The sequence below is a fragment of the Sorex araneus genome, chromosome 9 (assembly GCF_027595985.1).
Source record: "Sorex araneus isolate mSorAra2 chromosome 9, mSorAra2.pri, whole genome shotgun sequence".
NCBI lineage: Eukaryota > Metazoa > Chordata > Mammalia > Eulipotyphla > Soricidae > Sorex > Sorex araneus.
The window spans coordinates 20481708-20496817 of NC_073310.1; positions in this window are offsets into that span (position 1 = coordinate 20481708).

Consider the following 15110-nt stretch of genomic DNA (forward strand, 5'->3'; position numbering starts at 1 on the left):
AGCCTGGCAAGTTACCCATCGTATATTCGATATGCCAAAAACAGTAACAAGTCTCACAATGGAGATGTTACTGGTGCCCGACAATGCTACAGTGCTATTTACATTGCAATTTAAGCCTGCATTGCTCAGATCACAAGCACCATAATAAACATAGAAATCCTTTTACAGCACTTAGAATATGTTTTTGTAGGCATTTGAGAATTGCTTTACATGACCATCCACCCCTCACCCTTACTGACAGTCCCCTGTGCTCAGGGCTATGTCATTTGCTTTGATCATAAAGATAAGGCACTCAGATATGAGAAGCTGTGCAGACTCAAATAAAAAAAAATCCAGAAAAGAAATGGTCTTGACTCATACTCTCAGGTACTGAAGCTTCCATTGCAAAGTCTGAACAGAGGGGGCTAGAGGGGGAAACTGGATTTGAGGTTCTGGGTCAACATTGATGTATTCCAGCAAAAGTGATAAACTCGGAGAGGGATGTGCTACTCTTATAGGCAACACCATTCAGGACCCAAAAGCGTTCCTCTGATTGTTTCCTTCTCCTTAAACTGGACTGTATCCTCTACTTCTTGATCCCTGCAAGCAGTTGACCAACAGTCCAAGATATTGATGCCGGCTGGCCACACATCAAGGATATCACTTAAGGTAACTTTATTTTTTTTAATTTTTTTATTGAATCACCAAGTGGAGTTACATAGTTCTCAGGATTATGTCAGTTATATAATACTCAAACACCCTTCCCTTCACCAGTGCCCATCTTCCATCACCAACCCCCCCAGTATATCTGCCGCCCCCTCCCACCTCCCCAGTCCCCACCCTTGTACGTGATAAGTTTTACTTTGTTTATGCTTATCTCGATTGCATTCCATGTTTCAACACACAACTCACTACCGTTGCTGGGATTTCCCCCCAAGAAGAAAAAGACAGTCCTATTGCCAAGGAGGCATTTGATAGTTCTCCATTGCTAAGAATATAGAGATATTAAGTCCTGCTGTTTGTTACATAACTTTTCTTTTTCCCCCTTGCCCCGCGCCACCGAGTTCATGCCTGTTTAGTAATCGCCACGCTGTCTGACAAAGGGAAAAAAAACCGAAGAGGATGGTTATTTCCCGTCATCAGCCAGCATGGGGCTCTGGCTTAGTTGATAGTCTAGTAGAGTGTCTGCAAGCAGTTTCTGGAACCAAAAATCTTGCGCTGGTATCGGCTCCGGCTCGAGATTCCACCAGCGTCCCGCTGTTCCATGTACATAACTTTTCCCCTTATATCCCATTCCCACACCACCAGGTCTGTTTGCTTAATGGACATCACACTATGTTTGACACCACGCCGCGTTTCTTCCCGAGAAAGAAGGATATTTCTTCTCAGCCGGCTTGGGGATATAGCTTAGTTCAGTCTAGAGAGATGGCTACCACTTTGATTGCCTTCAATATTTCAACAAAAGACTTACTATTCTTGTTTTGATCTCCCACAAAAGTCCGACCCATTAAGAAGGAACCATTTCATATTGCTGATACTAAGATGACATTAGGTTGCGCGGCCGCAGCAGCGGCCGCGCGGTTTTGGGTTTCTGTATAAAGACCAGGGAAAATTCTGCCTGAAATTCTATCACTACAATCTTTTTCCCTTTTATGGTGCTCATAAGATGGGAAAACCTAGAGAAATACCGGGCCCCCGCGCACTGGCGGAAGTGGGAAAGCTCCCTTGTCCTCCTCAGTCATACTGGGGCTGTGGGCACGGCGAAGTGGGGAAGCCCATGTGGCTGCACTCTCTTTAAGTGTCCGATGTGGGCGGAGACCGGTACTTCCCCGCCCTCGATCTCCCGCCAGCCGCGCCGCGCATTTGGGTGCGTCTCTCCATTTTGTGCTCAGAGAAGTGGGGTGGAGGCTGTGCTGTGCTCAGGAGAAGTTGAAGGAGAGAGAGAGAGAGAGAGAGAGAAAAAAGAGAGAGAGAAACACCGGGCCCCCGCAAGGGGGGCCTGGCGGAAACGCTCAAATCACATACTGCAGGTTGCTGGTGGGCTGCTGGTGTCCAAAGCAGCTCCCTCATCTTCCTCCGTCATACTCGGGCTGCGGGCGCGGCGAAGTGGGGAAGCCCTCGTGGCTGCACTCTCTTTAAGTGTCCGATGTTAAGGTAACTTTATCCATAAAAGCTACATAGAAAGACATGATATAATATCTATATTTTTATTTACAGGAAACAATGACAACATTGGGGTTCCTAAAAGAAGCTCCAAAGGTAAACCCTAAATTTGCTGGATTTGATTTACTCTCATGGTTCCAGGTCTAATTGTCTTATCCTGAAATAATGAACCTCTTGTTCGTTCCTTTGAGGACAAGGATGAGCATTCTTGTCAGGTCAGTGACTATAGTGTCCATACCACCAAGAGTTCCTGCTCCTGATGTATAGACTCAAATCTGCTATCTGTTCATTTCTGTACGTTCCTCTATCTCTTCCTGTGTCCCCACATGCTTCCTCTCCTGTCTTCCTCTAACACATTCTAAAAATAAAGAATGAGTTCAGTAGAAATATCTAGTTGGTCACACACATAAATATCTACAATTTTATTTCTAGGGCTAAAATAGCTGCAACCATATGGTGATGTGGATGAGATGGGGCGATAAGAAGTGAAGAAGTCCTTTCATGTCACCCAGGTATCTAGTTCCACTTTGTCCTCACCTCATACGTGATGCTCTTTATGAGCCAGGACTTGCCTGTTGTTCCTGAGACCTAAAGCTTTAGGAAATTTATATTCATATTCATTTTCCTTAAATCATTTCAACTCTCTGGCTCATGCTTGCTGTGAAGAAACATTGTTATGCTTTGGTAATTGTACGTTTAGAGTTTATAGTTACAAATTGTATTGTGATAAATAAACTAGTAGAGACTTATTCCTAGAAACCCTTGTTCTTCTTCAGGGTCAGTGTTTGCAGTATTTACTAGTACAGTGAGGCAAATCCAAAAGTTTTAAATAATAGGACATACCTTGTCAAGTGGTAGAGGAAAATGAAAATATAAGGGGGTGAAAAGGGAGATAGTTTAGGGGTCAGTTGTGTGATTTGCTTTACAAGGCTGCTGTTGATCCCCAGTTTGATCTGTAGTCCCTACTAGGTTAGGTGTAACCCTGGGGGGTTGCCCTGCTGGCCCCCAACACTGTTGCACCAGAGCAGAGCAAAAGGGTCATAACATTGAACATTGGCCTCAATTGACAGAGTATCAGGATTGTGTAGACTGGGTCCTCTGAGCACTACTTTTGAGGCTCCCACCACACAAAATGGGCACCTTCCAGAATAATATTTTTGGCTTGGATGTGGGCCATACCCTGAGGTCTCAGGAGCTATTCTTCGTTCTGTTCTCAGGAGTAATGATAGTGGTTCTAGGGGACCACAGGCAGTACCAGAGATCAAATAAGATCAGCCACGTGCAAGCAAGCACTTTAGCTCTTTAAGTTTCTGCTGTCCATGAAATTCTGTATCATTCCTTCATCTGAGCAATAATATCATTTGCCAGTCGAATAGCCCAAAACAGGAATAAGCCCCATTCTGAGACTGCTCAATGCACTTCCTAAATTTCTTTTTGTTGGGAATGTGAGTTTTCAAATCTAGATATTCTTCCAAATGTTCTTGTACTTATGTGGGGGGGGCAGTGGTTTATAAAATTATCCTCTCCAAAGAGCATAGATTCTGGACATTGCCTGGGTTTATCCCCAGCAGAACTTCCCTAACACTATCCGTAACACTGTCTCTGCAGTCATTTCAATAATAGTCCTTTGAAATCTTACCAGATTGCATCAATTCTAAAGCTGCAATCCCAGGTTTTTAGAGGTGTTGAGGACATTGACTACCAAGTCTGAAGAAAGTACTAGGGAGGTCCAACAGGTAGACATGGGTCTAATGCCAGTATCTTGATGGAAAAATCACACATAGAAATACATCTGGTGAGGCAAAAGAAGAACTCGAATCAACCTTGCTTCTAGTTAAAAATTGCAATCTTTAAACATCTCAGATCCATAATCATAGCTTTCATAGCATACATTAATTACCACAAGACCAAACACAACTCACCACATTTTCAGTTTCTCCTACCTACTAAGACATCCTCTGCTCTTTTTCCATTCTCCAATGACATCAATTTCAGACTTCTAGTCCTTTTGAAAGCCTATGTTGTATGTCATCATTTTTAGTTGTAAATTTATGGAGGAGGAGAGGTTGGTGTCTATAATATCTGCCATCTATCTTGACTCTCCGTATACCCAATGGTTAAATTTCTACAAACTTCTGAATCTAGAGTAATATAAGTGTAGTTCAATGCAACCAGAGACCAAAGAGAAATTTTTATTTGTATAATAAAAATAAATACAAACTAAAGATTTGTAAATAAATAAGAGTCCAGTTCCATGAATTAAAACTACAAAAGACAGCTGCTAAACTGAAACAGGCTTAACTAAGAAGATTAGGGACTGGCATGAAAAAAACGACAAAATGCTACTCCAAGAAATACAGGAGAACATGAGGAAATGGAGACACATCCCCTACACATGGACTGGGAGAATTAACATTGTCAAAACTACAATATTTTCCAGGCATGGCATAGATTTAATACCATCCCTATTAGAATACCCATAGTATTTTTTTTCAAAGAAATAAACCAAACACTCCTGAAATTCATATGGAACAGTATAACCCTATAAATAGAGAAAGAAATCTTTGGAAAAATGAATGAGGAAGGTATCAACGTCCCCCAATTCAAACTGTAATACAAAGCAGAATTAATTAAAACATCATAGTATTGGAATAAAGACAGACCTGCAGACCAATGGAATAGAGATGAATATCCTGACACGGGTCCTCAAATACATGATTATTTAATATTTGATAAGGGAACAAGAAATATGAAGTGGAGCAAGGAAAGCCTATTCAACAAGTGTGCTGGAAAAACGGGGCAGTTACATGTAAAACATGAACTTAGACCTCTTTCTAACCATGCAAAAAAGTCATATTAAAATGAATTAAATATCTCAACATAAGACCTAAATCCATAAGACACATGGAAGAAAATGTAGGCAAAAACATCCATGACATTAAAGTGAAAGGCACTTCAAAGAGGGTATACCGGAGATATTGGTGGTGAAGAATGTGCACTGCTGGAGGAATGGGTGTTTGATCATTATGTGATTGTAATCCAAACATGAAAGCTAGTAACTGTCTCATGGTGATTGAATAAAATTTTTTAAAAAAAAGATAAAATACCACTGACTAAGCTAGTAGAAACAAAGAGAAACATATGGTACTATAGGAAGCTAAGAAACTTCTGTGCCTCCAAAGAAACAGTGACCATGATACACAGATAGCCCACAAATAGGGGAAAATTATTTATCCAGTACCCATCTGATAATGGATTAATGTCCAAGCTGTATAAGATACAAATCGATCTTTACAAGGAAAAAACATCCACGCCCATCAAAAATGGGGAGAAGAAATGAAAAGAAACTTCCTCAGAGAAGAAATACAATTGGACAAAAGACACATGAAAAAATGCTCTATATTGCTAATCATCAGGGAGATGCAGATCCAAACAATGATGAGATATCACCTCACACACAGAGGCTGGAATACATCAAAAATAAACACTGGCACAGATGCAGGAGAATGTATACTCTTCTTCATTGTTGTTGGGAGTGCCGGACTGCTGTAGCCTTGGAGGAAAATAATATGGATATTCCTCATATAACTATAAATTGAGCAGCCATTTGACTCAGCGCTATTACTTCTAGTAATATACCCTGGGGGACTAAAACCACACAGCAGAAACCCAACTGCACTCCTATGTTCCTTGCAGCACTATTCACAATAGCCAGAATCTGTAAAAAACCTGAGTGCCTGACAACAGAAAAATGGATAAAAAACTATGGCACATCTACACAATAGAATACTGCACAGCTATTAGGAAAAATGAAGATATGAAATTTGCTTATAAACTGATGGATATGGAGAGTCTTATGCTAAATGAAATAAATCAGAAAGAGAGAGATAGATGTAGAATGACTGCGTTCATTTTGGGGATGAAGTTAATAACAAAGGCCAGAGAAGACTGGGACCAGGAGTACTAATCAATGATTCAATGATTGGTAGCTTGTCACAACAGTGTTTGGGCAGCAAAGAGCAGTTAGGATAGAGAAGAGACCAGTGTAACAATAAACAATAGTAGTTGGAAATGAACATTTTGGACAGGAACTGGGTTTTGAAATTAGGTAAAGGAATATACCTGATAATGTTTCAGTATCTGTATTGCTAACCATAAAACCCACATGGGGGGAGAGAGAGAGAGAGAGAAAGAGAGAGAGAGAGGGAGAGTGAGAGAGAGGGAGAGAGAAAATTCCTTCCATAGAGACAGGTAGGGTGGGATATGAGGGAGCTGGAGGGAAACTGGGGACATCCATAGTGGTCAATGCACACTGGTGAGAGAAGGGTGTTGCAACAATGTGAAAGAATTTCATAATTGTTTATCTCACGTGATTCATGAAGAACTTTAAAATTGTTTATCTCATTCGATTCAATTAAAAAATTAAAAATAAATTATAGAGGGGCAGAGAGATAGTACAGAGGGCAAGGCACTTGCTTTGCATGCCACCAATCTGGATTCAATCTCCAACATCCAATATTATCCCTTCAGCACTTCCAGGAGTGATTCCCTGAGTGCAGAAAAGGAGTAATCTCTGAGCACTGCTGGATGTGGCTCAAAAACAAAACAGCAATAGAGATACAGTACTTGAGTGGTGGCTGTTGTGTAGTGACATATACTCTGAAGAACACAAAACTATAAATCTAATAGCATAGACACACTTGTGTAATCTAAAGCTATCTCAGTGAAAAGGAAACTTTAAAAAGTGAGGTTAGATCTTAGACCACGTCATCCAGTACATCAAAGGTTCTTCCATATCAGATAGAGATTCTGTCTGTAAACCTCCCTCAGTGCAATCCCTTGCATTTGAGTCAGAAGAAACTGCCATCAAGAACACATAAGCACTCCCTGTCCCTTTTAAGAAGTGTCTTCTGGGTGAAACCAATTTAAAAGTATCACTCCTCATCCAGAGTTTGAGAGAAATCTCAATTTGACAAACAAAAGGCAGATAAACATATCAATACTAAGAGATCTACTTAGGTGTTGAAATTCTGTGACAAATGATGTTTTTATTGTTTCTCTGGTTCACAGGTGCTCAGGCTTACTCCAGTCTCTGTGCTCTTGGTTCACTCCTGAGGGTGCTCAGGGAACCATATGTGGTGCTAGTGATGAAACTAGGGTTGTTCACATATAAGGCAAACCCCTTAATCCCTATACTAGCTCTCAGGCATAAGTGGAAAAATTTTAAAGCAGCAAACATAATATCACTTCAATGAACAATTATGGGTATTTTGTAAAATAAATGAACAAGGATAAAATACAAAAAATGTAGTAATAACAATACAAACAAAAGGCACATATATATGTATATGCATACATATTACATATTACAGTTGAGGAATCAAAACAGTACAGGAACTCAGAGAAGTAAACAGATGAACTTGATGTTAAAGAGTAGTTTGTTTAACAAAACTAAGAAATATGATATCAACAAAAATTATCAGAGACAAAGAAAAAATAATGGGTGTCATTTAGCATGGTAAATAAGGTGAACCATTAAAACTTGTTTCAAAGATAATGGGCCTGAGCAATATAGTGGGCAAGCTACCTGCCTTGCATGCAGCTGACATGGGCTTTATCAGCAGCACCTAACCCATATTTGATCCCTCGAGCCCCGCCAGAGCTGGGAGTAAGCTTGGAGCACCACTGGGAATGGCCCCCAAAGCAAGTCAAAACAAAAATAAAATAAAATTATTTTAAAAGTAAATACTGGATTGAAAAGTGCCTTTTGACATGAAAAACTATCACCACTGTTAATTTATTTATCCATTTTTTAGTTTGGAGGCCACACCAGCAGTGCTCAGGGATTCCTTCTGACTCTGGACTCAGAGATCACTCCTAGCTGTGCACAAGGGAACCATATGGCATGCTGGGGGTTGAACCCAGGTCTGCTGCATGCAAGGCAAGCACCCACCTGCTCTCCTATCACTATGGCCTGCCACAGTTAATTATTATCAAGAGAATATCTCCAGGGGGTCTATGAATAAGGTTGAGGAGAACAAATCCTGCTGCCAATTCAGGCTGACTGTGCCCAAATTGCACACATACCCACTGGCTTGAATTAGAGGTCACCACAGGTGCTTCCTCCCAGAGGACTCACTCTGCCACCTCATGCATCACAGCAAAACTGGGTCAGAATTAAAGATGTAGAACTGGGGGGAGGGAGCATACTAAAGGACTCCAATTTGCAACAAGTGCATCCAAACACAAATCCTTACCCCAGGGTGTTGAGAAAGATAAAAGAGGCAGCAGAATAGTTCAATGTTAGTTATCAGGTCCAAATATCCAAAGAAACTCACAATTGTTAGAAAAGGCAAACAATAAACATCAATACATTGTTCATTTAGGTACTGACATCACAAGGCGAATTTTTAAACATTTTAGGCACCTTGACTTACAATACTGCTAATGATAGGGACTCATGCATACAATATTATACCACCACACACTCGAGCCACCATCTCTACCTGCATCAGGGTAAGTTCAATACTCTAGTCCAGACTTCAACTTCTGTTACCTTCAGTCACATGGAAAATATTTTCAATGCATCAATCATGGTGTCTGTCTGATAAGTAATTATAGACTCTTTAAGAAGAAAAAGCCAAATGTCATAAGCTACGACAATAAATTACCAACCGGGAATTTTAAATCTTTAAAATTGCAAAAGATTATATATTTATATATATGTATATATATATATACATATATATATATATAAAACTGTCACTGTCACTGTGTCACTGTTATCCCCTTGCTCACCGATTTGCTCAAGCGGGCACCAGTAACAGCACCATGTGAGACTTGTTGTTACTGTTTTTGGCAAATCAAATACACTATTGGTAGCTTGCCAGGCTCTGCCGTGCGTATAAGATAATCTCCGTAGCTTGTCAGGCCCTCCGAGAGGGGCGGAGGAATCGAACTTGGGTCGATTGCATGAAAGGCGAACACTCTAATGCTGTGCTAATTAAAAAGTATATATTTTTAAAAAGCATATAATTTATATACTAACAATTCAGTTATCACTAATATATTTATAATTTCCTTTTTAGGTTGTTAATAATTATTTCCATGTACAAATATACAAAATTTTTTTTGAAATAGCTCAACAAAGGGTAACTCCAACCTTGAAAAGAAAGCATAATAGATTTTGAGCACAGAAGAAAACATGCAGAATGTTTTTGACAAGTCTCAAAAATATCAACGGATTATCTTTGTATCGGGGAAATAAGAGGAAAATATAGAACAAAAATATAGGACACTCTTTGCTGGAAGATTATTTGCTCTACAGAATTCCCACCATCAGATTTATCTTGAAATTGTCACTAGGTGGTGCTGTTCCTCTTCTCTAAGTTGACCAGGGCTTTAACAAATTCAGGTGGTTGTAAATCAGTTGACCCTGCACCCATACACACGGAGCGAAGTGGATGTTATATCTGGTGCTTTCTCCCAAAAGGCAAAACTCCAAGAGAAATACCATCCACTGTCTCAGCAGGAAGCTCAGGCTGGGGCCAACAACCCAAAATTGGATTGTGGTGGTGATGATGGTCTATGTTTCCTAACTTCAAACACACGATTTTTACCCAGGTTGCTTCAAGAAAAGATAAAAGAGACACTAGAGATACCAGCACCAGATTTGGGCCAGGGAATCTTTGCAACCTTCATCGTGGTCCGAACTACTGCTCTTTGCCTTGCTCACTTGTTTCCCACATCCATGGATTTTTCAGAATTCAGAGTTGGAAGTAATGGACCTGCCTTGGTTCCTAATCACGAACTGGTGCTTGTTCCTTATCTCTAAGTGTTTTTTTTGTTTCAAGGTCCAGTTCTCAGGCTAAGTCCTAACTGACCATGATACCAGGAAGAACAACCACTCTTGTCTCTGGGTCAGTCAGGGATGATTACAAACCACTACTAGTGGAGAAGAAGCACGGCCAGTACCACAGGGCACTGACTTCTGACTTAATCAATAAACACTCCTTGCCTCTGCCTGCTCCTTTGGCTCCCTCCTTGAGGGCAAAACTGTTTCACTTGGGATGCCCCAGAGGGGGGCGGGTGAGACCCCTCCACACCCCAAATACCCAGCCTTGGCAGCCAAAAACCTCCAGAATCCAGCCTCCACCATGCTCATGCCACTCTCCACAGCTCAGGCCTAGCCTCACCCATGAGTGAGTGTATTCCTGTACTGCACAGTACTTCAAACCAGACACCCTAGCCATACTCCAAGATTACCGCACCACACTTGATGGGGTTCAAAATAGGAGCAAACCAATCTTAAAGGGAAATATACAGTTTTTACAGATATATTTATAAAAATCACACAAAGCTCAAACTTTAACGACATGCTAATGATCCCTTGTAGAAGGCCTAAATGATCCTTTAGTAGAAATACAACAATCTCTACACTCTTTCCTCTAAGGATACTTTTTTTGTAGCAGTTTCAGCGGTGTTTCATAACAAATAATACAAAATATATAATTTCAGTTCTGCTTTTGGGCAGAGATTTGGGTTCGGGATGGAGAATGTGAAATATGGTGGTAGGAAGATGTAATGGTGCTGGGATTTGTGTTTGAATATTAAATTGATCAAATATTATGAACTACTTTATAAAGCAAAAAAGTTAAAAAAAATTAAAAAGACTTCTGCCACCAGCGCCTGCCCAACTACCCTATGCTCTTCTCAACAGGTCTGTGTACCCAGGCATTTGCATCTGGCCTGGCTGAGGGTGTGGTCGCCACTGTAGGGGACGTGGCCTCCTCAAAGGTGGGCATGGCCTTCTGTGGGGCCTCAGTTGTACTTCCCATTCCCAGCACTCTCGACTCACATCCCCAATTCTGTGGAATTTATTACCCAATTCTGTGGAAAACGTCCTGGCTGCCTCAACCACAAAATGACAATAATCCACTGGCCTACTCCAATTCCACCAAAATACCAGTGTACACAAGAAGTTGTACAAAGCCCAATTAAAAAAACCACCTCCTCTAATGCTTCACAACACGCATATCATAAGTCACAGAATAATGTCTGAGAGGAAGGATGTACTCTAGAAGGGGAGAAGGTTGACTACCGTCCACCGAGCTTATTCAGAATCCTTTCCCACAATAAGAGGGAACAATACTAGTGAACTTAAAGGTGTTATCTCTACACAACGACAACAGCATGAAGAAACAGCACAAATCTCCACTATGAGGAGAGGATGAAGAAAAGAGTCCTGAATTCTGAACAGGGATTACTCACAAATACGATCTCTCCGACAAAAAATTCTGAGATAAAATGCTGTGGATGTTCAAAGAACTCAAAGATTCAATGGAGCAGACATACAGAAAATTAAAGGAAGAAATAAAAGAAACCATGAAATGGATAGCCGAGAATATACAGGAAGAACTGAGAGCAGAAATAAGAAAGCTGCAAAAAGAAATGTCACAAATAAAGGATTTGGTAAATGAAATTAAAAACTCAGTGGGTGCCCTCAACAGTAGAATGTCTACAGCTGAAGAACCTTGAAAAGGAATAGCAGAAATCGTACTGGCAACAACAAACAATGGGAAGAGACCTCAAAATAGCTCTAAGGCTAATCAGAGACCAAGGGGATGACCCAAGAGGAACAACAGTAGAATCAACAGAGTGCCAGAAGGGCAGGGAGGCAACTTCAGTGAAAAAGCCACAGTTAAAGAAACCATTGCTGAAAAGTTCCCAGAGATAGAGAATTAGGCGTCCAGATCCAAGGAGCCTGAAAGATGCCAGCTAAAAAAAAACCTAATAAAAACACTCCTAGGCATATCATAGTCAGAATGATGGATGCCATGGATAGAGACACAATATTGCAGGCAGCAAGGTCAAAGAAGGAAATCACATACAAAGGAGCACCCCTTAGATTTACAGCAGACCTATCAGAGGAAACCCGCCAAGCCCGAAGACAGTGGTGGAATATAGTGAAAAAAACTCAATGAGATGAATACTTCATCAAGAATACTTTATCCAGCTAAACTCTCATTCAAGCTTGATGGAACGATACACTATTTCCTGGATAAACAACAGTTCAGGAACTTCATAGACTCAAAACCAAACGTAAAAGAAGGACTAATAGGGCTCTTGTAAGACAAGAAGGAAAACACCCATAAGCACAACAAACCCTTAAAGAAAGATGGCACAAAACCTCATAACAATAATCTCTCTCAATGTCAATGGGTCTAAATGCACCAATCCAGAGACACAGAGTGGCAAAATGGACTCAGAAACTAAACCCAACATTCTTCTGCCTACAAGAAACACACCTGAACAGTCAAAGCAAACACAGACTCAAAGTCAAAGGATGGAAAACAATCCTGCAAGCACAAAACTCCCTCAAAAAAGCTGGAGTGGCCAGACTAGTATCCGTCAACATAGATTTCAGGTTGAAAAAGATTAGAAAGGACAGCAAAGGTAATTTTCTATTTATCAAGGGAAATGTAAAAAAGGAAGAAATCACACTCTTCAAGGTATACTGACCTAACAGAGTAGAATATCCCTACAAACAACCCCAAATGTATGATCATCTAATCTTTGATAAGGGAGTAAAAAATGTGACGTGGAGCAAGGAGAGCCTCGTTAACAAATGGTGCTGGCATAACTGGACAACCACGTGCAAAGCAATGGGCTTAGACAGGGACCTACACTGCAAAACAATGGGCTTAGACAGGGACCTAACACCGTGCACAAAAGTCAGATCAAAATGGATTAAAGACCTCAACATCAGACAACAATCCATAAGGTACAATGAAGACAAGGACGGCAAAACTCTCCACAATATTGAAGCTAAAGGTATCTTCTAAGATGATACGCAACTGATCAACCAAGTAGAAGCAGAGATAAACAAATGGGACTATATTAAACTAAGAAGAATCTGCAACTGCAAAAGGTAAGTGACCAGAATACAAAGACAATCTATAGAATGGGAAAGGATATTCACCCAATACCCATGTGATTGGGGGTTAATATCAAGGGTATATAAGTCACTGGTTGAACTCTACAAGAAGAAACCATCCAACGCCATCAGAAAATGGGGTGGAGAAATGAACAGAAACTTTCTCAAGGAAAATATATGAATGGCAAAACGGCACAAGAAAAAATACTCTTCATCACTAATCATCAGGGAGATGCAGATCAAAACAACTGATATCACCTCACACAACAGAGACTGGCACACATCCAAAAGAACAAAAGTAACCGGTGTTGGAGAAGATGTGGGGAGAAAGGGACCCTTCTACACTGCTGGTGTGAATGCCGACTGGTTCACCCCTTTTGGAAAATAATATGGACTCTTCTCAAAAAATCAGAAATTGAGCTTCCATTTGACCCAGCAATAACAGTTCTGGAAATATATCGCAGAGAGGCAAAATAGCATAGTCGAAAAGGAATCTGCACTTATATGTTCATTATGTTCATTATAAGTGCAATAAGTGCACTGTTTGCAATAGTCAGAATCTGGAAAAAATCCAAGTACCTGATAACAGATGACTGGTTAAAGAAACTTTGTTTCATCTACACGATGGAATACTATGCAGCTGTCAGAAAAGATGAAGTCATGAATTTTGCATATAAGTGGATCAACATGGAAAGTATCATGCTAAGCGAAATGAGTCAGACAGAGAGAGAGACACAGAATGATAGCACTCATCTGTGGAATATAAAATAACAGACTGGGAGACTAACACCCACAAATAGTAGAAAATATACCAGGAGGTTGTCTTCATGGCTTGGAAGCTGGCCTCAAATGCTGGGGGGAAAAGGCAGCTCAGATAGAGAAGAGAACACCAAGTAAAGTGTTTGGAAGACCCGGTCGGGTTGGGAGGTGTGTGCTGAAAGTGGACTATAGATTGAACATGATGGCCACTCAATATCTCTATTGCAAACCATAACACCCAAAAGAAGAGAGAGAACAAAAGGGAATACCCTGCCACAGAGGTGGGGTAGTGTAGGGGAGATGGGATGGGACGGGAGGGATACTGGGATCATTGGTGGTGAGAATGGGCACTGGTGAAGTGATGGGTACTAGAGCATTGTATGACTGAAACACAAGCATGAAAATATGTAAATCTGTAACTATACATTCAAAGTGATTCACTAATAAAAATAGTAAATTATTTAAAACATAAAATAAAGTAAAATTTGCATAGAACCATAATACCCAAAGGAATTATGGGAGTAAAGGGAAAACTAATGAAATGCACTTCATTCCCTGCTTTAAACTACAATTTAAAGCTAGGTTTTACATGTTTATATTTCAATATCTTTCATAAGTATTTATTTTATTATCTAATTGATGTACTCTTCACACTTCAAATTATTCTGCCTATCTACACAATCAGCATTCTGATTAAGAAATACATTTTTCTGTAACTAAAATAGCTAATTGGATTTAATCTGTCTAGTGATGACTTGAGAATCAAGCACAGATGATAAGAAAGTAACCATGCATTTGTTATTAATCAGATTAACGATTTTAATTTAAAAACATTAATTTGAAAATCAGAGAGTTAGTACAGAGGTAAAAGGGCTTGCTTCACACATGATCGAACTGGTTCAATCCCTGGCACCATATATGATCTTACAGCACTGCCAGGAGCAATATCTGAGTATAGAGACAGAAGCAAGCCCTGAGCACCACTGGATGTGGTCCAAAAACTAAGAGCACAAGTCAAATTACATTATTTTTCAACATGACAAAACCAACGTGAGGTTAATGATGGCTAACTTTGACCATCCCATTGCCTTTGCTAAATTGGAAGTCCCCTCTAACTTGTTTCATCTTCTCCAGAGATTATTATTGGAACAAGAGATTATGGTGCCTCCACAATTCACATCAGCAGGGTGTTATGCCATTTGTTTTTCTGAAGATAGGAATGATTTTTCACCTTTCTTATGTCTGCTGTTAAAATAAATGCCATAATTTAATG